The sequence below is a fragment of the Dipodomys merriami genome, unplaced genomic scaffold, assembly GCF_024711535.1.
Source record: "Dipodomys merriami isolate MVZ:Mamm:240054 unplaced genomic scaffold, mDipMer1.0.p SCAF_208, whole genome shotgun sequence".
Classification (NCBI taxonomy): domain Eukaryota; kingdom Metazoa; phylum Chordata; class Mammalia; order Rodentia; family Heteromyidae; genus Dipodomys; species Dipodomys merriami.
The window spans coordinates 374,512-399,075 of record NW_027203471.1 but is presented as its reverse complement, the minus strand read 5'-3'; positions in this window follow the sequence as shown (position 1 = coordinate 399,075).

Below are 24,564 nucleotides of genomic sequence, written 5' to 3'. Positions count from 1 at the left end.
GATAGGATTAGTATTAGGGGTATGGTGAGGGTTTGGGTGAGGGTTAGGGTTAGGTTTAGGGTTAGGGTGAGGGTTAGCATGAGTTTTAGGGTTAGGATTAGGTTTAGGGTGAGGGCTAGGTCGAGGGTGAGGGTTAGGGTTAGTGTTAGGGTTAAGGTGAGGTTCAAGGATGGGGCTAGGTTGAGGGTTAGGGTTCGGGGTAGGGTTAGGGTTCCGGTGAAGTTTAGGTTTAGTGTGAGGGTTTGATTTAGGGTTAGAGTTAGGGTTATTCTGACCTTAAGGGTTAGGGTAAGGGTTAGGGTGAGAGTGAGGCTTAGGGTTAGAATCAGTGTTCAGGTGAGAGTTAGTGTGAGAGTTAGGTTTAGGGTTAGGGTGAGGGTTAAGATTAGTGTGAGGATTGGGGTTAGGGTTAGTGTTGGGTGAGGGTTAGGGTGAGGGTTGGGGTTAATAATAGGGTTAGGTTTAGGGTGAGGTTTAAGGTTAGGGTTAGGGTAAGGGTGAGGGGGTGGGTTAGGGGTAGGATTTGCATTAGGGTTATTATTAGGCGGAGTGTGAGGATGAGGGTTAGGCATAGGGTTAGAGTTAGGGTTACGAGAGGGCTAGGGTGAACGTGAGGCTTAGGGTGAGGATGAGGGTGAGGGTGAGGGTTAGGGTTAGGGTTAGGTATATGGAGAGGATTAGGGTGGGGGTGAGGGTTAGGGTGAGGGTTAGGGTTAGTGTGAGGGTTAGGTTTAGGGTTAGGGTGTGGCTTATGATTAGGTTGATATTTAGGGTGAGGGTTAGGGTTAGGGTGAGGGTGAGGGTTGGGATGAGGTTGAGAGTCAGGGTGTGGCTGAGGGTTAAGATTAGGTTGAATGTTATGGTGACAGTGAGGGTTAGGCTGAGGTTGAGGATTAGGGTTAGGGTTAGGGTGAGGGTTAGGGTTAGGGTTAGTGTTAGGTTGAGGGTTAATGTGAGGGTTAGGATTAAGGTTAGGATTAGGGATTGGATTAGTGTGAGGGTTTGGGTTAGGGTTAGGTTTCGGGTTTGGGTGAGGGTATGGGTTTTGGTGACATTTAGCATAAGAGTGTGGGTTAGGGTTAGCATTAGCGGTAGGGTGAGGGTTAGGTTTATGGTTAGGTTTGGAGTTAGGGTGAGGCTGAGGGTGAGGTTAAGGGTCAGGATTAGTGTTAGGGTTAGGTTTAGGCTGAGGGTGAAGGTGAGGGTGAGGGTTACTGTTAGGGTGAGAGTGAGGTTAAGGGTGAGGGTTAGGGTAACTGTTAGTGTCACGGTGAGGGCTAGTGTGAGGGTGAGGGTAAGGGTCAAGTTTATGTATAGGTTGAGGTTTAGGATTAGGGTTCGGGTGAGGGTGAGGGTTAGGCTGAGGATAGGGTTAGGGTTAGCATGAGATTTAGGTTTAGTCTGAGGGTTAGGGTTAGGGTTAGGTTGAGGGTTAGGGTTAGGATTAAGGTTAGGGTTACGGTGAGCGTAAGGGTTAGGGTGAGGGTTAGGATGAGGGTGAGGTTAGAGTGAGGTTGAGGGTGAGAGTTATAGTTAGGGTTAGGGTGAGTATTAGGGTCAGTGTGAGGGTTAGGGTTAGGTTTAGGGTTAGTTTAAGGGTGAGAGTTAGGGTAAGGCTGAGGGTTAATGTTAGGGTTAGGTTTAGGGTGAGGGTTAGGGTGGGGGTGAGGATGAGGGTTAGGGTGAAGTTTAGGGCTAGAGTGAGGGTTAGGGTTAGGATTAGGTTTAGGGTGAGGGCTCGGTTGAGGGTGAGGGTTAGGATTAGTGTTTGGGTTAGGGAGAGGCTTAGGGTTAGGGTTAGGGTGAGGGTTAGGTTGAGGGGTAGGGTTAGGTTTCGGGGGAAGTTTAGGTTTAGTGTGAGGTTTAGAGTTAGAGTTAGGGTTAGGGTTAGGTTGAGGGTAAGGGTTTGGGTGAGGGTTAGGGTGAGAGTGAGGGTTAGGGTTAGAGTGAGTGTTAGGGTGAGGGTTAGTGTGAGGGTTAGGTTTAGGGCTAGGGTGAGGGTTAGCGTGAAGTTGAGGGTGAGGATTAGGGTTAGTGTTAGGGTGAGGGTTAGGGTTAATGTTAGGGTTCGGGTTAGTGTGAGGGATAGGGTCAGGTTAAGGGTTAGTGTGAGGGTGAGTCTGAGGGTGAGGGTTAAGGTTAGGGTTAGGGTTAGAGTGAGGTTTAGGGTGAGGGTTAGGGTTAGCGTTAGGATGAGGGTTAGGGTGAGGGTTAGGGTTAGGGTTAGGGTGAGTGTTAGGGTGAGCATGAGGGTTAGGGTTAGGGTGAGGGTTAGGGTTAGGGTGATATTTTGGGTTAGGGTTAGGGTGAGGTCTAGGGTGAGGAGGAGGGTTAGAGTTAGGGTTAGGTATAGGGTGAGGATTAGGGTTAGGGTTAGAGTGTGGGTTAGGGTGAGTGGTAGAGTTAGTTTTAGGGTGAGGGTTAGGTTTACTGTGAGGGTTAGGGTTAGGGTTAAGGTGAGGGTAAGGCTTCAGGTGAGAGTTAGGTTGAATGTGAGTGTTTGGATTAGCATTAGGGTTAGGGTGAGGGTTAGGATGACGGTTAGGTCTAGTGTTGGGTTTCCGGGTGTGTGAGGGTGAGGGTTAGGGTGAGAGTGAGGGTAATGTTAAGGTTTGGGTTAGGGTGAGAATTAGGGTCAGGGTTAGGGTTAGGTTTAGGTGAAGGGTTAGTTTAAGGGTGAGAGTTAGTGTGAGGGTGAAGGTTAAGGTTTGGGTTAGGTTTAGGGTGAGGGTTAGGGTGGGGGTGAGGATGAGGTTTAGGGTGAAGTTTAAGGTTAGGGTGAGGGTTAGGGTTAGGATTAGGTTTAGGGTGAGGGCTAGTTTGAGGGTGAGGGTTAGGGTTAGTGTTTGGGTTAGGGTTAGGGTGAGGGTTAGGTTGAGGTTTAGGGTTAGGGTTCGGGTGAAGGTTAGGATTAGTATGAGGGTTAGAGTTAGAGTTAGGGTTAAGGTTAGGGTGAGTTAAGGGTTTTGGTGAGGGTTAGGGTGAGAGTGAGGGTTAGGGTTAGAGTGAGTGTTAGGGTGAGGGTTAGTTTGAAGGTTAGGTTTAGGGTTAGGGTGAGGGTTAGCATGAAGTTTAGAGTTAGGGTTAGGTTGAGGGTTAAGTTGAGGGTTAGGAGTAGGGTTGGGGTGAAGGTCAGGTTTAGTTTTAGGGTAGAGTTAGTTTTATGGTTATGGTTAAGGTGAGGTTAAGGGTTAGGGTGAGTTTTTGTTAGGATGAGGGTTAGGATTAGGGTGCGGGTTATGGTGAGGTTTAGGGTTAGGGTGTGGGTTAGCGTGAGGGTTAGGGTTAGGGTTATGGTTATGGTGAGGGATATGTTCAGGGTAAGGGTTAGGGTGAGGGTTAGGGCTAGGGTTAGGGTTAGGGATAGGGTGATGATTAGGGTTAGGGTTAGGGCTTGGGTTAGGTTGAGTGGTAGAGTTAGTTTTAGGGCGAGTGTTAGGTTTAGTGTGAGGGTTAGGGTTAGGGGTAGGGTGAGGGTAAGGGTTCGGGTGAGGGTCAGGTTGAGGGTGAGTGTTTGGGTTATCATTAGGTTTAGGGTGAGGGTTAGGGTGATGGTTAGGTTTAGCGTTAGGATTAGCGTGAGGGGGAGGGGGAGGTTTAGGTTGAGGTTGAGGGTGAGAGTTAAAGTTAGGGTTAGAGTGAGTATTAGGGTCAGTGTTAGGGTTAGGTTTAGGTTTAGGCTTAGGTTAAGGGTGAGAGTTAGGGTGAGGGTGAGGGTTAATGTTAGGGTTAGGTTTAGGGTGAGGGTTAGGTTGGGGGTGAGGATGAGGGTTAAGGTGAAGTTTAGGGCTAGAGTGAGGGTTAGGGTTAAGATTAGGTTTAGGGCTCGGGCTCGGTTGAGGGTGAGGGTTAGTGTTAGTGTTTGTTTTAGGGAGAAGCTTAGGGTTAGGGTTAGGGTGAGGGTTAGGTTGAGGGTAAGGGTTAGGGTGAGGGTTAGGGTGAGAGTGAGGGTTAAGGTTAGAGCGAGTGTTAGGGTAAGGGTTAGTATGAGGGTTAGGTTTAGGGTTAGGGTGAGGGTTAGCATGAAGTTTAGTGTTAGGGTTAGGGTGAGGGTTAGGTTGAGGGTTAGGGTCAGGGTTCGGGTGAAGGTTAGGTTTAGTGTGAGGGTAGAGTTAGGGTTAGGGTTGGGGTTAGGGTGACCATAAGGGTTAGGGTGAGGGTTAGGGTGAGAGTGAGGCTTAGAGTTAGAGTGAATGTTAGGGTGAGGGTTAGTGTGAGGGTTAGGTTTAGGGTTAGGGTGAGGGTTAGCATGAAGTTGAGGGTTAGGATTAGGGTTAGTGTTAGGGTGAGGGTTAGGGTCAATGTTAGGGTTAGGGTTAGGGTTAGTGTGAGGGTTAATGTTAGGGTTAGGGTTAAGGTTAGGCTGAGGGTGAGGGTTAGGTCTAGGTTTGGGTGAGGCTTATTGTTAGGATGATGTTTAGGGTGAGGGTGAGTGTTAGGGTGAGGGTGAGGGTTGGAGGGAGGGTGAGAGTTAGGGTGTGGGTGAGAGTTAAGATTAGGGTGAGGGTTAGGGTGACAGTGAGATTTAGGCTGAGGGTGAGGTTTAGGGTTAAGGTTAGTGTTAGTGTTAAGGTGAGGGTTAGGGTGAGGGTTAGGATTAGGGTTATGGTGAGGTTTAGGATTAGTGTGAGGGTTGGGGTTAGGTTTAGGGTTCGGGTTAGGGTTCTGGTAAGGGTTTTGATGAGGTTTAGGGTGAGGGTGAGGGTTAGGGTTAGCGTTACCGTTAGGTTGACTGTTAGGGTTATGGTTAGGTTTAGTGTTAATGTTAGGGTGAGGGTGATGTTTAGGGTTAGGATTAATGTTAGAGTTAGGTTTAGGCTGAGGGTTAGATTGAGTGTGAGGGTTACTGTTACGGTGAGGGTGATGGTTAGGGTGAGGGTTAGGGTTAGTGTTAGTGTAAGGGTGAGGGCTAGTGTGGGGGTGAGGGTAAGGTTTAGGGTTATGCATAGGGTGAGGTTTAGGGTTTGGGTTAGGTTGAGGGTGAGGGTTAGGCTGAGGGGTAGGGTTATGGTTTGCGTGAGGGATAGGTTTAGTGTGAGGGTTAGGGTTAGAGTTAGGGTTAGGGTGAGGGTGAGGTTTAGTGTTAGGATTAGGGTTAGGGTTGGGGTTAGGGTGAGGGTTGAGGTGAGGGTTGGGGTTTAGAGTTAGTGTTAGGGTGAGGGTTAGTGTGAGGGTAAGGGCTAGGGTGAGGTTTCGGATTAGGGTGAGGGTTAGGTTTAGGGTTAGGCTCAGACTTAGGGTTAGGTTTATATTTATATTGAGGGTGAGGCTTAGGGTTTGGGTTACGGTTACGGTTAGGTTTAGCGTTAGGGTGAGGTTTAGGGATAGGGTTAGGATGAGGCTTAGGTTTAGGGGTAGATTTAGGGTTAGGGTGAGGGTTAGGGTTAGTTTGAGGGTTAGGGTTAGAGTTAGTGTTAGGGTGAGGTTAAGGGTTAGGGTAAGGGCTAGTGTTAGGATGAGGGTTAGGATTAGCATGAGGGTTATGGTGAGGTGTATGGTTAGTTTGAGGGTTAGCGTGAGGGTTAGGGTTAGGGTTAGGGTTAGGGTGAGGGATAGTGTCAGGGTAAGGTTTAAGGTGAGGGTTAGGGTAATGGTGAGGGGTAGGGGAGGTTTAGGGTTGGGATTACGCTTAGGTTTAGGGTTAGCTTGAGGGTTAGGGTTAGGGTGAGGGTTAGGGTCAGGATGAGGGTTAGGGTTAGGGTGTGGGTTAGGGTTATGGTGAGGGTTAGGTTTAGGGTTAGGTATAGGGTGAGGTCTAGATTGAGGTTGAGGGTTACGGTTAGGGTTAGGGATAGGGAGAGGATTAGGGTTAGGTTTAGGGTGAGGGTGAGGGTTATGCTGAGGTTTAGGTTTAGGTTCAGTTTGAGGGTTAGGGTTAGGGTTAGTGTTAGGGTGAGGGTTAGGGTTAGAGTTAGGTTTAGGTTTAGGGTTATTGTTAGGGTTAGGGTGAAGGTGAGGGTGAGGGTGAGGGTGAGTTTTAGGGTTAGGGTTAGTTTTAGGGTGAGGGTGAGAGTGAGGGTTAGGGTTAGGATTTGTATTAGGTTTAGGGTTAGGGTTAGGGTTAAGGTGAGGGTTAGGGTTAGAGTGAGGGTGAGGGTGAGGGTTAGGTTTCGGTTTAGAGGTAAGGTTAGGGTGAGGGTTAGGGTGAGGGCTAGATTGAGGGTAAGGGTTAAGTTGAGGGTAAGGGAGAGGGTGAGGTTTTGGGTTAAGGAAGGGTTAGAGTTATGTTTTGTCTGAGTATTAGGGTGACAGTGACGGTTAGGGTGAGGGTTTGGTTTAGGGTGAGGGTTTGATTTAGGGTGAGGGTTAGGATTAGCGTTAGGCTCAGAGATAGGGTTACTGTGATGTTTAGGTTGAGGGTGAGTGTTAGGTTAGGGTAAGAGTTCGGGTGAAGTTGAGGATTAGGGTGTGGGTGAGGTTTAGGGTTAGGGTGATGGGGAGGGTTAGCGACAGGTTGAGGGTTAGGGTGAGAGTTAGGTTGAGGGTCAGGGTTAGGGTTAGGATGAGGCTTAGGGTGAGGGGTAGGGTTACGGTTAGGGTGAGGGTTAGGGTTAGTTTGAGGTTTGGGTTTTGGTTAGGGTTAGGGTGAGTCTAAGGGTTTGGGTGAGGGTGAGGGTGAGGATAAGGATTAGGGTGAGGTTTAGGGTTAATGTTAGGGTTAGGGTTAGTGTTATTGATGGGGTTAGGGTGAGGGTGAGTTGGAGGGGGAGGGGGAGCGGGAAGGTTAGGTAAGGGTTAGGTATATGGTGAGGGTGAGTGTGAGGGTTAGGTTTAGGATTAGGATTAGGGTTAGGGTTAGGCTGAGGGTGAGCGTGAGGTTTAATGTTAGAGTTAGGGTGAGTTTTAGGGTGAGGGTCAGGGTTAGGGATAGGTTGAGGTTTAGGGTTAGGATTAGGTTGATTGTGAGGGTGAGGTTTAGGCTTAGGATTAGGGTTAGGATTAGGTTTAGGGTGAGCTTGGGTGTGAGGCTGATTTTGAAGGTTAGGTTTAGGGTTAGGGTTAAGGTTGGGGTTAGGGTTAGTGTGAGGGCTAGGTTGACGGTGAGGGTTAGGGTTAGGACGAGGCTTAGGGTGAGGGGTAGTTTTAGGGTTAGGGTGAGGTTTAGTGTTAGTGTGAGTGTTAGGGTTAGGGTTAGGGTTAGGGTTAGGCTTAGGGTTAGTGTGAGGGTGAGGGTTAGGGTTAGGGTGAGGGTCATGTTGAGGGAGAGGGTGAGGGTTTGTGATAGGGAAGGGTTAGTGTTATGTTTAGGGTGAGGATTAGGGTGACGGTGAAGGTTAGGATGAGGGTTTGGGTTAGGGTGAGGGTTAGGGTTAGGATTAGTCTCAGAGTTAAGGTAAGGGTCATGTTTGAGGTGAGGGTGTGTGTTCGGTTAGGGTGAGAGTTTGGGTGAAGTATAGGGTTAGGGTGTGGTTTAGGGTTAGGGTTAAGGTTAGGGTTAGGGTAAGGGTTAGGGTTAGGATTAGGATGAGGCTTAGGGTGAGGTGTAGTTTTAGGGTTAGGGTGAGGTTTAGTGTTAGTGTGAGTGTTAGGGTTAGGGTTAGGGTTAGTGTGAGGGTGAGGGTTAGGGTTAGGGTGAGGGTTATGGTGAGGTTTAGGGTTAGGGTGAGGGTTAGCGTGAGGGTTAGGTTTAGGGTTAGGTTTGGGGTGGGAGATATGGTCAGGGTAAGGTTTAGGGTGAGGGTTAGGGTGAGGGTGAGTGTTAAGGTTAGGGTTAGGGTAATGTTGAGGCGTAGGCTGAGGGTTAGGTTTATGGTTGCAGTTAGGTTGAGGGTTAGGGTGAGGGTTAGTGTTAGGGTTAGGGTGAGAGTTAGGGTTAGGGTGAGCGTTAGGGTCAGGGTGAGAGTTAGGGTGAGGGCTAGATTGAGGTTGAGGTTTAAGGTTAGGTTTAGGTATAGGGTTAAGGTGAAGGTAAGGGTTAAGGTTAGGGAAAATGTGAGGATTAGGTTTTGGTTTTAGGTTAGGGTAAGGGTTAGGTTGAGGTGTAGGTTTAGGGTAAGGGTAAGGGTTAGGTTTAGTGGGAGGTTTCGGGTTAGGGTGAGGGTTAGTGTCAGGGAAAGGGTTAGGTTTAGGGTAAGGGTTAAAGTGAGGTCTAGGGTGAGTGTGAGGGTTAGGGTTAGAGATACGGTGAGTATTAGGGTTAGTGTTAGGATTAGGGTGATGGTTAGAGTGAGCGTGAGTGGGAGGTTCAGGGTTAGGTTTAGGGTGAAGGTTAGGGTTAGGGTGAAATTTAGGATTAGGATTAGGTTTAGGGTGAGGTCTAGGGTGAGGGTGAAGGTTAGACTAGGGTTAGGTTTAGGGTGAGGTTTAGGGTTAGGGTTAAGTTGAGGCTTAGGTTGAGGGTTAGGATTAAGGTTAGGGTGAAATTTAGGTTTAGTGTGAGGGTTAGATTTGGGTTAGGGTGAGGGTTAGCGAGAGGTTGAGGGTTAGGATTGGGATGAGTGTTAGGGTGATTGTTAGGCTGAGTGTTAGGATTAGGGTTAGGGTTAGGTTGAGGGTTCGGTTTAGGCTGCGGGTGAGTGTGAGGGTGAGGGTTTGGGTTAGTGTGAGGGGTAGGGGTAGGATTAGGGTTAGGGTTAGGGTGAGTGTTAGGGTTAGGTTGAGGATGAAGGTTAGTGTGAGGGGTAGGTTTATGGTTAGGGTGAGGGTTAGGGTTAGGGTTAGGCTTAGGGTGGAGGTAAGGGTTAGAGTGAGGGTTAGTGTGAGGGTGAGGGTTAGGTTTACGGTTAGGGTGAGGGTAAGCGTGAGGGTTAGGGTTAGGGTTAGGTTAGTCTAAGGGTGAGGCAAAGGGTGAGGTTTAGGGTTACGGTTAGGGTGAGGGTTAGGTTTAGGGTTAGGGTAAGGGTTAGGTTCATGGTGAGGGTTAGGTTTCGGGTGAGAGTTATGGTTAGGGTGAGTGTTAGGTTTAGGGTTTGCATTAAGGTGAGGGCTAATTTGATGTTGAGGGTTCGGTTTAGGGTTATGGATAGGGAGAGGATTAGGGATAACTTAGGGTTAAGGTCACGTTTAGGCTAAGGGTAGGGTTGGGTTCAGTGTAAGGGTTAGTGTTAGGGTTAGCGTTAGGGTCAGGGTGAGGGTTAGCGTTAGGGTTACGGTTAGGGTGAGGGTGAGTTTGAGGTTTAGGTTTAAGGTTCGGACGAGCATTAGGGTTAGGGTGAGGCTTAGGGTTTCCGTTAGCGTTAGTGTGAAGATGAGGGTGAGGTTGAGTGTTAGGGTGATGGTGAGGGTTAAGGTTAGGGTTAGGTTGAGGATTAGGGTTAGTATGAGGTTAAGGGTGAGGGTGAGTGTAAGGTTTATGGTGAGGATTACGGTGAGGGTGAGGGTTAGGCTTAGGGTTAGGGTTAGTGTGAGGGTTAGGGTAAGGGTGAGGGTTAGGTTTAGTGTGAGGGTTAGGGTTAGGGTGAGGGTGAGGGTGAGGCTCAGGGTTAGGGTTAGGGTTATGGTGAGGCTTAGGGAGAGGGTTAATGTTAGGGTTACGTTTAGGGTGAGGGTTAGGGTTAGGATTAGGGTGAGGGTTAGGGTGAGGATGAGGTTTAGGGTTAGGGGAGGGTGAGGGTTAGGATTAGGGTGAGGGTTAGGGTTAAGTTGAGGGTAAGGGTTAGGTTTAGGGATAGGTTGAGGATTAGGATATCGTTTTGGGTTAGGGTGAGGGTTAGGCTGAGGGGTAGATTTAGGGTAAGGATGAGGGTTAAGTGTAGTGGGAGGGTTAGGGTTAGGTTGAGGGTTAGGGTTCAGGTGAGGGTAAGGGTTAGGGTTAGGTTTAGGGTGAGGTTTAGGGTGACGGTTAGGGATAGGTTTAGTGTGAGGGTGAAGTTTAGGGTGAGGGTGAAGTCTAGGGTGAGGGTTAGGTTTAGGGTTAGGGTGTGGTCTAGGGTGAGGGTGAGGGTTAGGATTAGGGATAAGGATAGGGTGAGGATTAAGGTTAGGGTTAGGTTTAGGGTGAGGGTTAGGCTGAGCGGTAGGTTTAGGGATTGAGTGAGGGTTACGTTTAGTATGAGGATTAGGGTTAGGGTTAGCATAAGCATAAGGGATCGGGTGAGGGTTATGGTGGGGTGAGTGTTAGGGTTTGCATTAGGGTTAGGTTGAGGGTTAGGGTGATGATTAGGGTTTGCGTTAGGGTTAGGGTGAGGGTGAGGGTAAAGGTAAGGTTTAGGGTGGGGGTGAGGGTGAGGGTTAGGTTTAGGGTTAGTGTGACGGTTTGGGTCAGGGTTAGGGTTAGGTTTAGGTTTAGCGTAATGTTAAGGGTGAGGGTTAAGGTGAGGGTTAGGGTTAATGTTAGGGTTAGGGTTAGGCTGAGGGTAAGGGTGACGGTGAGGGTGAGCGTGAGGGTTAGGGTGAAGCGTAGGGTTAGGGTGAGTGTTAGGGTTAGGTTTAGGTTTATGCTGAGGGCTAGGGTGAGGGAGAGGTTTAGGGTTAGTTTTAGGGTTAGGGTGAGGGTTAGGGTAAGGGTTGGGGTGAGTGTTAGTGTGAGGGGTAGGGTTAGTGTTAGTGTGAGGGTAAGGGTTATGATGAGGTTTAGGGTTAGAGTGAGGGTTAGGGTTAGCGTGAGTGTTAGGGTGATAGTTAGGGTGAGGGATAATATTAGGATTATGGTGAGGATTAGGGTTACGCTTAGGGTTATTGTTAGGGTGAGGTTAAGTGGTAGGGTTAGGGTTAGTGCGTGGGTCAGGGTTGAGTTGCGTGTTAGGATTAGGGTTATGGTTAGGGTGAGGGTTTGGCTTAGGGTGAGGGTGAGGGTGAGTGTGAGTGTTATGGTTAGGGTGAGGGATAGGGTTAGATTTAGGGGGAGAGTTCGGTTTAGGGTGATGTTTAGGGTGAGTGTGAGGGTGAGGGTTCAGGTGAGGGTGCGGGTTTGGGTTAGGGTTAGGGTTAGGGTTAGAGTGAGGTTTTGGGTTAGGGTTAAGGTTAGGGTGAGTATTAGGGTTAGGTTTAGTGTGAGGGTTTTTTGTTAGGGTTAGCTTCATGGTTAGAGTGAGGATAAGGGTTAGGGTGATGTTTAGGGTGACGGTGAGATTTAGGGTTTGCATTAGGGTTAGGGTGAAAGTTAGGGTTAGTATTAGGGTTAGGGTTAGGGTGATGGTTAGGGCAAGGTTTCAGATGAGGGTAAGGGTTAGGGAGAGGGTTAGGGTTAGGGTTAGTTTAAAGGTGAGGGTGAGGATTAAGGTTGGTTTAGGGTTCGAGTTAGGGTGAGGGTTAGGGTTAGTGTTAGAGTTAGGGTGCAGGTGAGGGGTATTGTTAGGGTGGGGGTTAGGGTTACGGTTAGGGTGACGGTGAGTGTTAGGGTTAGGGTTAGGGTTAGGATTAGTGGTAGGGTGAAGGGTAGGGTTAGGGTTACGGTGAGGGTTAGGGTTATGGTGAAGCGTAGGGACTGGGTTAGGGTTAGGGTTACTGTTAGGGTGATGGTTAGGGTGAGGGTTAGGGTTAGGTTTAGGGTTAGGGTTAGGGTGAGGAATAGGGTCAGGGTAAGGTTTAGGGTGCGGGTTAGGTTTAGGTTTAGGTTTAGTGTTAGGTTTAGGGTTAGGGTGAGTGTTAGGGTTAGTGTCAGGGTTAGGGTTAGGGTTAGGTTTTGGGTTAGGGTGAGGGTATAAGGGTTAGGGTGAGGGTTAGCGTGAGGGTGAGGGTGAGGGTTAGGGTGCGGGTGAGGGTGAGGGTTAAGGTTAGGGTTAGGGTGAGAATTAGGGTCAGGTTTAGGGTTAGGGTTAGGGTTACGGTAAGGGTGAGGGTTAGTGTTAATTTTAGGGTTAGGTTTAGGGTGAGGGATAGGGTTAGGGTTAGGGTTAGTATTAGGGTGAGGTCTATGGTGAGGGTGAGGGTTAGGGATAGGTTGAGGATTAGGGTCAGGTTTAGCGTTAGGTTGAGGGTTAGGCTGAGTTTTAGAGTTAGGTTTTGGGTGAGCTTTAGCTTTAGTGTGAGGGTTAGGGTTTGGGTTATGGTAAGGGTAAGGTTTCGGGTGAGGGTTAGTGTGAGGGTGAGTGTTTGGGTTAGCATTAGTGTTATGGTGAGGGTTAGGGTGATGGTTAGGGTAAGCGTTAGGGTTAGCGTGAGAGTGAAGGTCAGGGTTAGGGTGAGGGTGAGGGTTGAGGTTAGGGTTAGGGTGAGAATTAGGGTCAGGGTTAGGGTTAGGTTTAGGTTTAAGGATAGGGTAAGGGTGAGGGTTAGGTTTAATGTTAGGGTTAGGTTTAGGGTGAGGATTAGGGTGGGGGTGAGGTTGAGGGTTAGCGTGAGGTTTAGGTTTAGTGTTAGTGTTAGGGTGAGGATTAGGTTTAGGGTTAGGTTGAGGGATAGAGTGAGTTGTAGGGTTAGGGTGAAGGTTAGGGTGAGGGGTAGGGTTGGGTTACGGGTGAAGGTTAGGTTTAGTGTGAGGGTTAGAGTTAGGATTAGGGTTAGGGTTATTGTGAGGGTTAGGTTTAGGTTTAGCGTTAGGTGAGGTTTAGGTTGAGGGTTAGGGTTAGTGTTAAGCTTAGGGTTTGATTGAGTGTTAGGATTAGGGTGAGGGTTAGGGTTAGGTTTAGGTTTAGAGTAGGGTGAGGATAAGGATTAGGTTGAAGTTTAGGGTGAGGGTGTGGGTTAGGTTTAGGGTTAGGGTTAGGGTGAGTGGTAGGGTGAGGGTTAGGGTTAAGGTTAGGGTTAAGGTTATGGTTAGGGTGAGGCTTAGGGTGAGGTTTAGGTTTAGTGTTAGGTGTAGGGTTTGGGGGAGAGTTAGGGTTAGTGTGAGATTTAGGGTTAGGATTAGGTTTAGGGTGAGGATAAGGGTTAAGGTGAGGGTTAGTGTGAGGGTGAGGGTTATGCTAAGGGTTTCGGTAAGGATTTGGGTCAGGTTGAGTGTGAGGGTTAGGGTTAGGTTGAGGGTTAGGCTGAGGGGTAAGGTTATGGATAAAGTTAGTGTGAGGCTGATGGTGAGGGTTTCGGTTAAGTAAGAGTTAGGTTTAGGGTTAGCCAGAGGATTAGGGTGAGGGTGAGGATTAGGTTGAGAGTTAGGTTTAGGTTGAGGTATAGGGTTAGTGTGAGGGTTAGGGTTAGGGTTAGGGATAGGTTGAGCTTTAGCATGAGGGTTAGCGTTAGGGTGAAGGTGAGGGTTAGGTTTTGGGTTAGGTTTAGGTTTAGGTTGAGGGATAGGGTCAGGGTAAGGGTTAGGGTGAGTAGGAGTGGGAGGGAGTGGTTAAGGTTAGGGTTAGGGTTAGAGTGAGGGTTAGGGTGAGGGTTAGTTTTAGGGTGAGGTTAGGGTGAGGGTTTGGGTTAGGGTTAGGGATAGTTTGAGCATTAGCATGAGGGTAATATTAGGGTTAGGGTGTGGGTTAGGGTTAGGGTTAGGATTAGGATGAGGGATAGGGTCAGGGTAAGGGTTAGGGTGAGGGTGAGGGTGAGGTTGAGGGTTAAGGTTACGTTTAGGGTTAGAGTGAGGTTTAGGATGAGGGTTAGGGTTAGGGTGAGGGTGAGGGTGAGGTTTAGGTTTTGGTAAGGTTGAGGGTGGCGGTGAGGGTTAAGGTTAGGCTTAGTGTTAGGGTGATGGGTAGTTTTAGTGTGAGGGTTTGGGTTAGGGTTAGAGTTCCGGTTAGGGTGTGGGTAAGGGTTAGGTTGTGGGTTAGGGTGAGGGTCAGAGTTAGGGTTAGGGTGAGGGTTAGGGTTAGTGTGAGGGTTAGAGTTAGGGTTAGCATTAGGGTTAAGGTGAGGATAAGGATTAGGGTTAGGGATGGTGTGAGGTTTAGGGTTAGGGTTAGGGTTAGGATTATGGTGAGGGTGAGGGTGAGGGTTAGTTTGAGGTTTAGGGTTAGGGTGAGGGTGAGGGTGCTGGTGAGGTTTAGGGTTAGGGTTAGTGTTAGGCTGAGGGTGAGGGTGAGGGAAAGGGTTAGGATTTAGAGTAGGGTAAGGGTGAATGTTAGGTTTAGGGTTAGGGTTAGGCATAGGGTGAGGGTTAATTTGAGGTTTAGGGTTAGGTTTAGGTTTAGGGTGAGGGTGAGGTTAAGGAATAGGGTTAGGTTGAGGGTGAGGGATAGGGAGAGGGTTAGGGTTAGGGTTAGGGTGAGGAAGAGGGTGAGGGTTAGGATTAGGGTTATGGTTGACCTTCGGGTGAGGGTGAGGATGAGAGTTAGGTTTAGGGTTAGTCATAGGTTTAGGTTTAGGCTAAGGGCGAGGGTGAGGGTGACGGTGAGAGTTAGGGTTATGGTGAGGGTTAGGGTTAGGGTGAAGGTGAGGGTTACATTTAGGGTTATGTTTAGGGTGATGGTGTGGGTTAGTGTGAGGATGAGTGTTCGGGTGAGGTTAAGAGTTAAGTTGTGGGTGAGATTTAGCATAGGGTGAGGGTTAGGGTGAAGGTGATGGTTAGGGTGAGGTTGAGGATTAGGGTTAGGGTTAGGGTTAGTGTTAGGGTGATGGTGAGAATTAAGGTTAGCTTTAGTGTTAGACTGAGGGTGAGGATGAGGGAGAGGGTTATGATTAGGCTTATGGTGAGGGTGAGTGTTAAGTTTAGGGTTGGGGTTAGGCTTATGGTGAGGGTTATTGTTATGGTTAGGCTTAGGGTTAGGTTTAGGGTTAGGGTGAGGGTTAGGGTGAGAGATAGGTTTAGGGTGAAGGTGAAGGTTAGGGTGATGGTAAGGGTTAGAGTTAGGTTTAGGGTGATTGTGAGGGAGAGGGTTAGGGTTAGAGTGAGGGTGAGTGTGAGAGTTAGGTTTAGGGTTAGTGTTAGGTTTAGGGTAAGGCTTAGGTTGAGGGTCAGTGTGAGGGTGAGGGTTAGGGTTAGGGTGAGGTTTAGGATTAGGGATAGGGTGACGGTTAGGTTTAGCGTGACTGAGAGTTAGGATGAGGTTGAGCGTTAGGGTTAGGTTGATTGTGAGGATTAGGGATAGGGTAAAGGTGAGGGTTACAGTTAGGGTTAGGGTTAGGGTGAGGGTTAGGCTTAGGATGAGGGTGAGGGTGAGGGTGAGGATTAGTTTTAGAGTGAGGGTTAGTCTTAGGGTTAGTTTGAGGGTTCGGTTTAGGGGGATGTTTAGAGTCAGGTTCGGGTGAGGATTCGGGTGAGGGTGAGGTTTAGGGGGTGGTTGAGGGTGAGGGTGAGGGTGAAGGTTAGGTTTATGGTTAGTGTTAGGCTGAAGCTGAAGGTGATGGAGAGGGTTAGGTTTAGGATTAGGGTGAGGGTGAGGGTTAGGGTTAGGGTGAAGTTTGGGTTAGGGTTAGGGTTACTGTGAGGGTGAGGGTGAGGGATCATGTTAGGGTTAGGGTTAAGGTTCGGGTGAGGGTGAGGGTGAGAGTTAGGTTTAGGTTTAGTCTTAGGTTCAGGTTTATGCTTAGGGTGAGGGTGAGGGTTAGGGATAGTTTTAGGGTTAGGTTTAGGGGGTTGGTTAGAGTTAGTGGGATGTTTAGGGTGAGGGTGTGGGTTAGTGTGAGGGTGAGTGTTCAAGTGAGGGTAAGGGTTATGGTGTGGGTGAGGGTTAGCTTTAGGGTGAGGGTTAGGGTGACGGTGAGTGTTAGTGTGAGGTTGAGCATTAGGGTTAGGATCAGGGTGAGGGTTAGGGTTAGGTTTAGTGTTAGGGTTAGGGTGATGGTGAAGGTTAGTTTTAGGCTGAGGGTGAGGGTGAGGGAGAGGGTTAGGGTTAGGCTTAGGCTGAGGGTGAGTGTTAGGATTAGGGTTAGGGTTAGGCTTAGGGTAAGGGTGAAGGATAGGGTTAGGGTTAGTGTTAGGGTGAGGGTGAGGGTGAGCAAAAGTGTTAGGGTGAGGGTGAGGGTGAGGTTGAAGGTGAGGGTTAAGGTTGGGGTTAGGTTTAGGGTGATTGTGAGGGTGGGGGTGAGGGTTAGGGTTAGGGTTAGAGTTAGGGTGAGGTTTAGGCTTAGGGTGAGGGTCAGGGTGAGGGTGAGAGTTAGGGTTAAGGTGAGGTTTAGGTTTAGGTTTAGGGTGAGGTTTAGGGTTAGGGTGATGTTTAGGGTGAGGGAGTGCGTTTGTGTGAGGGCGAGTGTTCGGGTGAGGGTGAGGATTAGCGTGTGATTGAGGGTTAGATTTAGGCTAAGGGTTAGGGTTAGGGTGAGGGTTAGAGTGACGGTGAGGGGTAGGATGATTGTTAGGGTTAGGATTAGGTTTAGGGTGAGCATGAGGGTTTAGGTTAGGGTTAGGGTTAGGGTGAGGCTTAGGATTAGTGTGAGGGTTAGTGTTAGGGTTAGGGTCAGGGTTATTGTAAGGATAAGTATTAAGATGAGGTTTAGGGTGAGGGTGAGGGTTAGGGTTAGCCTTACGCTTAGGGTGAAAGTTAGGGTGAGGGTTAGTGTTAGGGTTAGGTTTCTGGTGAGCGTGAGGGTTAGGGTATGGTTTAGGGTTAGGGATAGCTTAAGGGAGTGTTAGATTTGGGTTGGGGCTAGAGTTAGGTTGTAGGATAGATTTGGCTTTGTGTTAGTGAGGGTGAGTGTGAGGCTTAGGTTTAGGATAAGGATTAGGGTGAGGGTGAGGGTGAGGTTTAGGATTAGGGTTAATGTTAAGCTGAGGGTGAGGGTGAGGGTGAGGTTTAGGGTTAGGATTAGGGTGAGGGTGAGGGTTAGTGTTTGGGTTACTGTTAGGGTGAGGTTGAGTGATAGGGTTAGGGTAAGGGTGAGGATTAAGGTGAATGTTAGGGTTAGGTTTAGGGTGAGGGTTACGGTGAGGGATAGGGTGATTCTTAGGGTGAGGGTGTGGTTTAGTGTGAGGGTTAGGGTTAGGGTTAAGGTTCGGTTTACGGTGAGGTTGAGGATTAGGGTTAGGGTGAGGGTTAGGGTGATGGTGAGGGTTAGGGTGAGGTTGTGGTTTAGGGACAGGGTTAGTGTGAGGGTTAGGTATAGGTTAGGAGTTAGGGTTAAGGTTCCATTCAGGGATAGGGTTAGGGTTAGTGTTAGGGTTAGGGTTAGGCTTAGGTTGAGGGTGAGGGTGAGGGTGAGGGTTTAGTTTTAGAGTGAGGGTTAGGGTTAGAGTTAGGGAGAGGGTTCGGTTAGGGTGATGTTTATGATTAGGGTTCTGGTGAGGGTGAGATTTAGGTTGTGGATGAGGGTTAGGTTTAGTGTGAGGGTTAGGGTGACGGTGAGGGTGAGGGTTAGGTTTAGGGGTAGTGTAAGCTGAGGGCTAGGGTGTGGTTGAGGTTTAGGTTTAGGGTTAGTTATAGGGTGAGGTGTAGGATTAGGGTTAGGGTTAGTTTGAGTGTTAGACTCAGAGGTAGGGTTAGGGTTAGCGTGAGGGTTAGGTTTAGGGTGAGGGTGAGGTTGAGGGTTAGGGTGAGGGTGAGGGTTAGTGTTAGGATTAGAGTGAGGGTTAGGGTTAGGCTTAGGGTGAGGTTGATTGTGAGGGTTAGGGTTAGGGTAAGGTTGAGGGTGGGGGTTAGGTTTTAGGTTGGGCTTAGGGTTAGGATTAGGGTGATGGTTAGGTTTAGTGTGAGGGTTAGGGTTAGGGTTAGGTTGGGGTGTGGGTAAGGGTTAGGGTGTGGGTTATTGTGAGGGTGAGGGTTTGGTTTAGGGTGAGGGTTAGGGTTAGTGTGAGGGTTATGGTTAGGGTTAGCATTAGGATTAGGGTGAGGATAAGGATTAGGGTAAGGGGTGGTGTGAGGTTTAGGATTAGGGATAGGGTGAGGGTGAGGATTAGGGTGAGGTTTAGGGTTAGGGTGAAGGTGAGGGTGTGGGTGAGGCTTAGGGTTAGGGTTGGGGTTAATCTTTGGGTGAGGCTGAGGGTGAGTGTTAGGTTTAGGGTTGTTCGTAGGTTTCGGTTTAGGCTTAGGTTTAGGCTAAGGGTGAGGGTGATGGTTATGTTTAGGGTGAGGGTGAGGGTTAGAGTTAGGGTTATGTTTAGGGTGAGGGTGTGGGTTAGTGTGAGGGTGAGGGTTCGGATGAAGTTAAGGGTTAGGGTGTGGTTGAGGGTTATCGTTAGTGTGAGGGTTAGGGTGACGGTGAGGGTTAGGGTGAGGTTGAGGTTTAGGGTTAGTGTGAGGTTGAGGGTTAGGGTTTGGGTTAGTGTTAGGCTGAGGGTGAGGGTGAGTGAGAGGGTTAGGATTTGGGTTAGGTGAGAGTGATTGTTAAGTTTAGGGTTAGGTATAGGGTTAGGGTGAGGGTTATGGTTATGGTTAGGGTTAGGGTTAGGTTTAAGGTTAGGGTGAGGGTGAGGGTGAGGGTGAGGGTTTGGAAGAGGGTGAAGGTTAGGGTTAGGGTTAGGTTTAGGGTGATTATGATTGTGAGGGTTAGGGTTAGGGTTAGGGTTATCATAAGGGTGAGGGTGAGTGTGAGTTTTAGGTTTAGGGTTAGTGTTAGGTTTAGGGTTAGGCTTAGGGGGAGTGTGAGGGTGAGGGTGAGGGTTAGGGTTAGGGTGAGGTTTAGGATTAGGGTTAGGGTGAGGGTTAGGATTAGTGTGAGGGTTAGTGTTAGGTTTAGGGTCAGAGTTATTGTAAGGATAAGGGTTAGGATGAGGTTTAGGGTGAGGATGAGGTTTAGAGTTAGCGTTACGGTTAGGGTGATGGTTAGTGTGAGGCTTATTGTTAGGGTCAGGTTTCTGGTGAGCGTGAAGGTTAGGGTATGTTTTAGGGTTAGGGTTAGGGTTAAGGGAGGATTAGATTTGGGTTAGGGTTAGAGTAAGGTTGAGGGTTAGAGTTGGGTTTGGTTTAGAGTTAGGGTGAGTGTGAGGGTGAGGCTTAGGGTTAGGATTAAGATTAGGCTGAGGGTGAGGGTTAGGATTAGGATTATTGTTAGGCTGATGGTGAGGGTGAGGGTGAGGATGAGGGTGAGTGTTAGGGATAGGGTTAGGGTGAGGTTGAGGGATAGGTTTAGGGTAAGGGTGAGGATTAAGGTGAAATTTAGGGTTAGGTTTAGGGTGAGGGTGAGGATGAGGGTTAGGGTTTTTAGGGTGAGCATTATGGTTAGGGTGAGGGTTAGGGTTAATGTTAGAGTGAGGGTTAGAGTGAGGCATAGGCTCAGGCTTAGAGTGAAGGTTAGGGTTAGGGTTAGGGTGAGGGTGAGGGTCAGGCATAGTGTTAGCGTGAGGGTGAGGGTTAGGGTGAGGTTTAGTGTTAGGGTGAGGGTGAGGAAGATGATGAGGGTTATGTTTAGGGTGAGGGTTAGGGTTAGAGTTAGGGTGAGGGTTCGGTTTAGGGTGATGTTTATGATTAGGGTGAGGGTGAGTGTTCTGGTGAGTTTGATGTTTAGGTTGTGGTTGAGTGTTAGGGTTAGGGTGAGGGTTAGAGTGACAGTGAAGGTGAGGGTTAGGGTTAGGATTAGTGTTAGCTGAGGGCTAGGGTGAGGTTGAGGTTTAGGGATAGGGTTAGGGTGAGGGTTAGGGTGAGGGTTAGGTTAAGGTTTTGGGTAAGGTTTAGGGTGAGTTTGAGGGTGAGGAGTAGAGTTAGGGTGAGGGTTAGGCTGAGCAGTAGAGTTAGGGTGAGGGTTAGGGTTAGGGTTAGGGTAAGGGTTAGGTTGAAGGTGAGGCCTAGGGTTAGGGTTAGTGTGAGGGTAAGGGTTAGGGTGAGGGTTAAGATGAGGGTAAGTGATAGTGTTAGGTTGAGGGTAAGGGTGATTTTTAAGGTTAGGGTTAGGGTTAGGGTTAGTGTGAGGATTAGGGTGAGGGTAAGTGTTAGGGTGAGGATGGGGGTTAGCTTCTGGGTTCGGGTGAGGGTTAGGGTTAACGTTAGGGTTTGGGTGAGGGATAGGGTGAAGGGTAGTGTTAGTGTTAGGGTAAGGGTTAGGGTTAGATTGAGGATTAGGGTGCGGGTCAGGGTTAGGGTGAGGTTTAGGGTGAGGGTGACGGTTAGGGTTAGTGTTAGGGTTAGGGTTAGGGTTAGGGTGAGGTTTAGGGTGAGTGCTCGGTTTACGGTACTTGTTAGCTTTAGGGTAGGGTTAGGGTGAGGGTTAGGGTGAGGGTGAGGGTGAGGGTTAGGGTTAGGGTTAGGGTTGGTCTAGCGTTAAGGGGAAGGTGAGGGTGAGGGTGAGGGTGAAGGTTAGGTTTAGTGTTAGGGTTAAGGTTAGGGTTAGAGTTAGGGTGAGGGCTAGGGTTAGGCTGAGGGTGAGGTTTTGGGTGAGGGTTAGGGTGTGGATGAGTCTTAGGGTTAGGGTGTGGGTGAGTCTTAGGGATAGGGTGAGGGTTAGGGTGATAGTGAGGGTTTGAGTGAGGGTGTGCGTTAGGGTTCGTGTTAGGGTGAGGGTTAGGGTGAAGGGTATGTTTAGTGTTATGGTTAGGGTAAGGGTGGGGTTTAGAATGAGGGTTATTGTGAGGGTTTTGGTTAGATAAATATTATGGTTAGGTTTAGGGTGAGGATTAGGGTGACGGTGAGGGTTAGGGTGAGGGTTTGTGTCATGGTGAGGGTTAGCGTTAGGTTATGGTTAGGGTTAGTTTTAGGTTGAGCATTAGGGTGAGCGTGAATGTTAGGATGAGGGTTTGGTTTACGGTGAGGTTTAGGTTTAGGGTTAAAGTGTGGGTTAGGGTGATGGTGAGGGTTAGGGTGAGGGTGTGGGTTAGGGTTACTTTTAGGGTGAGGTTTAGGGTTAGGTTTAGGGTGAGGGTGAGGGTGAGGGTTAGAGTTAAGTTTAGGGTGAGTGTTAGGGTTAGGGTGAGGGTTAGGTTTAGAGTTAGTGTTAGGGTGAGGGTGAGGTTGTGGTTGAGGTTTAGGGTGAGGGTGAGGGTTACGGTTAGTGTTAGGATTAGGGTTAGGGTTAGGGTTAGGCTGATGTTGAGGGTGATGTTGAGGGTTAGGTTTAGGGTTTGGTTGAGGGTTAGGCTTAGTGTGAGGGTAAGGGTGAGGGTGAGGGTAAGGTTTAGGATGAGGCTTAGGGTAAGGGTGAGGGATAGGTTTACTGTGAGTGTTTGGGTTAGGGTTCGAGTTAGCTTGAGGGTGAGGATTAGGGTTAGGGTTAGGATGAGGGATAGGGTTAGGTTGAGGTTTAGGGTGAGTGTTAGTTTTAGGGTTAGGGTGAGGTTTAGTGTTAGTGTTAGGGTTAGGGTTATTGTTAGCTTTAGAGTTATGTGAGCGTTAGGGTTAGGGTTAAGGTTCAGATGAGGGTGAGAGTGACACTTAGGTTTACGGTTAGTCTTAGGATTAGGTTTAGGCTTAGGGTGAGGGTGAGGGTTAGGGTTAGGGTGAGGGTTAAAATTAGGGTTAGGGTGAGGGTTAGAGTTAGGATGATGTTTAGGGTGAGGGTTAATGTGAAGGTGAGTGTTAGGGTGATGGTAAAGGTTAGGATGTGGATGTGGGAAAGCATTAGGGTTAGGGTTAGGTTGAGGGTTAGGGTTAGGGTGAGGGTGAGGGTGAGGGAGAGGGTTAGGGTTAGTGTTAGGCTGATGGTGAGGGTGAGGGAGAGGGTTAGGGTTAGGGTTAGGCTTACGGTGAGTGTTAGGGTTAAGGTTAGGATTAGGGAGAAGGTGAGGGTGAGGGATAGGTTTAAGGTGAGTTTGAGGGTTGAGGTGAGGGTTAGAGTGAGGTTAGTTTTAGGGTGATTGTGAGGGTGAGGGTTAGGGTTAGGGTAAGGGTTAGTGTAATGGTGAGGGTGAGGGTGAGAGTTAGGTTTAGGATTAATGTGAGGGTTAGGTTGAGGGTAAGGGTTAGGGTGAGGTTTAGGGTGTGGTTTAGGTTGAGAATGAGTGTTAGGGTGAGGTTTTGGGTTAGAGTGAGTGTTAGGGTTCGTGTTAGGCTGAGAGTTAGGGTTAGGGTGATGTTTAGGGTGAGGGTGAGCATTAGGGTGAGAGTGAGATTTCGGGTGAAGATGAGGGTTACTGTGTGGGTGAGGGTTAGGGTTAGTGTGAGGGTTAGGTTGAGAATGAGGGTTAGTGTGAGGGTGAGGGTTAGCGTTAGGGTTAAGGTTAGGGTGAGGGGTAGGGTTAGGGTTATGGTGAGGGTTAGGTTTAGGGTGAAGGTTAGGGTTAGTGTGAGGGTTAGGGTTAGGATGAGGGTGAGGGTAATTGTTACGCTGAGGGTTAGATTGAGGGTGAGGTTTAGGATTAGGGTTAACGTTAGGGTGAGATCTAGGGTGAGGGTTAGGTTTAGGTTTCAGGTTAGGGTTAGGATGAGTGTTAGGGTGAGGGTTAGGATTTGGGTTAGTTTGAGGGTTAGGGTTAAGGGTTAGGGTAAGGGTTAGGGTGAGGGTGAGGGTGAGGGTTAGGGTAACTCCTAGGGTTAGCGTTAGGGTGAGGGTGAGGGTTAGGGTAAGAATTTGGGTTAGGGTTATGTTTAGGCTTAGGGTGAGTGTGAGGATGAGAGTTAGGATTAGGGTTAGTGTTAGGGTGAGGATTAGGGTGAGGGTGAAGTTTAGGGTGAGGTTTAGGGTTAGTGTAAGTTTTAGGTTTAGGATTAGGGTGAGGGTTAGAGTTAGGGTGATGTGTAGGGTGAGGGTTAGGGATAGGGTTAGGGTGAGGTTGAGGGTTAGGGTTAGAGTTAGGGTTATGTTGAGGTTTAGGGTGAGGTTTAGAGTTAGGGTGAGGTTGAGGGTTGGGGTTATGTTTAGGGTGAGGGTTAGGTTGAGGGTTAGGGTTAGGGTTAGTGTTAGAGTGAGGGTGAGGGTGAGGTTGAGAGTTAGGGTGAGCGTGAGTTTGAGAGATAAGGTTAGGATTCGTGTTAGGTATAGGGTTAGGCTGAGGGTGTGGATGATGGTAAGGGTTAGGTTTAGGATTAGGTTGAGGGTTAGGGTTCGTGTGAGGGTTAAGGTTAGGGTTAGAGTTATGTTTAAGATGTTGCTAAGGGTCAGGGTGTGGGTTAGGGGGAGTGTGAGGGTTAGGGTTTGTGTGAGTGTTAGGGTTAGTGTGAGGGTTAGGGTTAGAATTATGGTTTGGGTGTGGGTAAGGGTTAGGGTGTGGGTTAGGGTGAGGGTTAGAATTAGGGATAGGGTGAGGGTTAGGGTCCGTGTGAGGGTTAGGCTTTGGGTTAGCGTTAGGGTTAGGGAGAGGATAAGGATTAGGGTTAGGGAGAGGATAAGGATTAGGGTTATGGATAGTGTGAACGTTAGGGTTAGGGTTAGGGTGAGGGTGAAGATTAGGGTGACGTTTAGGGTTAGGTTGAAGGTGCGGGTGAGGGTTAGGTTTAGCGTTACGATTAGTGTAAGGGTGAGGGTGAGGGTGAGGGAGAGGGTTAGGCTTAGGATAGGGTGACAGTGAGGGTTAGGCTTAGTGTAACGGTTAGGGTTAGGGTTAGGGTAAGGTTTAGGGTGAGTTTGAGGGTGAGGAATAGGGTAAGGGTGAAGGTTAGGTTGAGCAGAAGGGGTAGGATGTGGGTTAGGGTGAGGATTAGGGTTAGGGTGAGGGTTAGGGTGATAGCTAGGGTGAAGGTGAGGTTAGGATGAGGGTGAGGGTTAGGGTTAGGGTGAGGGTTAGGGTTAGTGTGACGATGAGTTTGAGGGTTATGGTTAGGTTTAGGGTTAGGGTGAGTATTAGTGTTAAGGTTAGGGTTAGGATGAGGGTTAGGGTGAGTTGAAGGGTTAGTTTAGGGTAAGGGTTAGGGTTAGTGTGAGTATTAGGTTTAGGGTTACTGTTAGGGTGAGGGTAAGGTTTGGGTTGAGAGTAAGGTTTAGGGTGAAGATTAGGGTTAGGGTTAGGATTAGGGTGAGGGGTAGGGTGAGTGTTAGGTTTAGGGTTAAGGTTAGGGTTAGGCTTAGTGTGAGGGTTACGGTTAGGGTTAGGATTAGGGTGAGAGTGAGTATGAGGGATAGTGTTAGGGGGAGGGTGAGGGTGAGGGTGAGGGTTAGAGTTGGGGTTAGGTTTAGGGTGATTGTGAGGGTGAGGGTTAGGGTTAGGTTTAGGATAAGGGTGAGGGTGAGGGTGAGAGTCAGGTTTAGGGTTAGTGTGAGGGTTAGGGTGAGGGTAAGGGTTAATGTGAGGGTTCGGGTGAGGGTTAGGGTGAGAATGAGGGTAAGGGTGAGGGTTAGGGTGAGGCTTAGCGTTAGGGTTAGGTTAGGGTTAGGGTGAGGGGTAGAGTTAGGGTTATGGTGAGGATTAGGTTTGGGGTGAGGGTTAGGGTTAGTCTGAGGGTTACGGTTAGGGTGAGGTTTAGGTTTAGGATTAGGGTGAGGGTTAGAGTTAGGGTGATGTGTAGGGTGAGGGTGAAGGTGAGGGTTAGGTTGTGGGTGAGGGTTAGGTTTAGGGTTATGGTGAGGGTTAGGGACAGGGTTAGGGTGAGGTTGAGGGTTAGGGTTAGAGTTAGGGTTAGGTTGAGGATTAGGGTGAGGTTTAGAGTTAGGGTGAGTGTGAGGGTTAGGTTTAGGTTTAGGGTGAAGGTTAGGTTTAGTGTGAGAGTTAGAGTTAAGGTTAGGGTGAATATGAGGGTTAGGGTTAGCTTCTGGGTTCGAATTAATGTGAGGGTGAGGTTGAGGAATAGAGTTAGGATTATAGTTAGGGTTCGGGTGAGGGTTAGAGATATGTTTAATGTTAGGGTTAGGATAAGGGTGATGGTGAGGTTTAGGGTGAGTGTTAGGGTTAGGGTTAGTGTTAGGGTGAGGGTTAGGTTGATGGTAAGCGTGGGGGTGAAGTTGAGGGTGGGTGTTAGTGTTAGGGTTAGGGTTTGATTGAGGTGTAGTGTGAAGTTTAGGTTTAGGGTTAGTGTGAGTGTAAAGGTTAGGGTGAGGATAAGTTTTAGGGTAAGGGTTAGAGTAAGGTTTAGGGTGAGT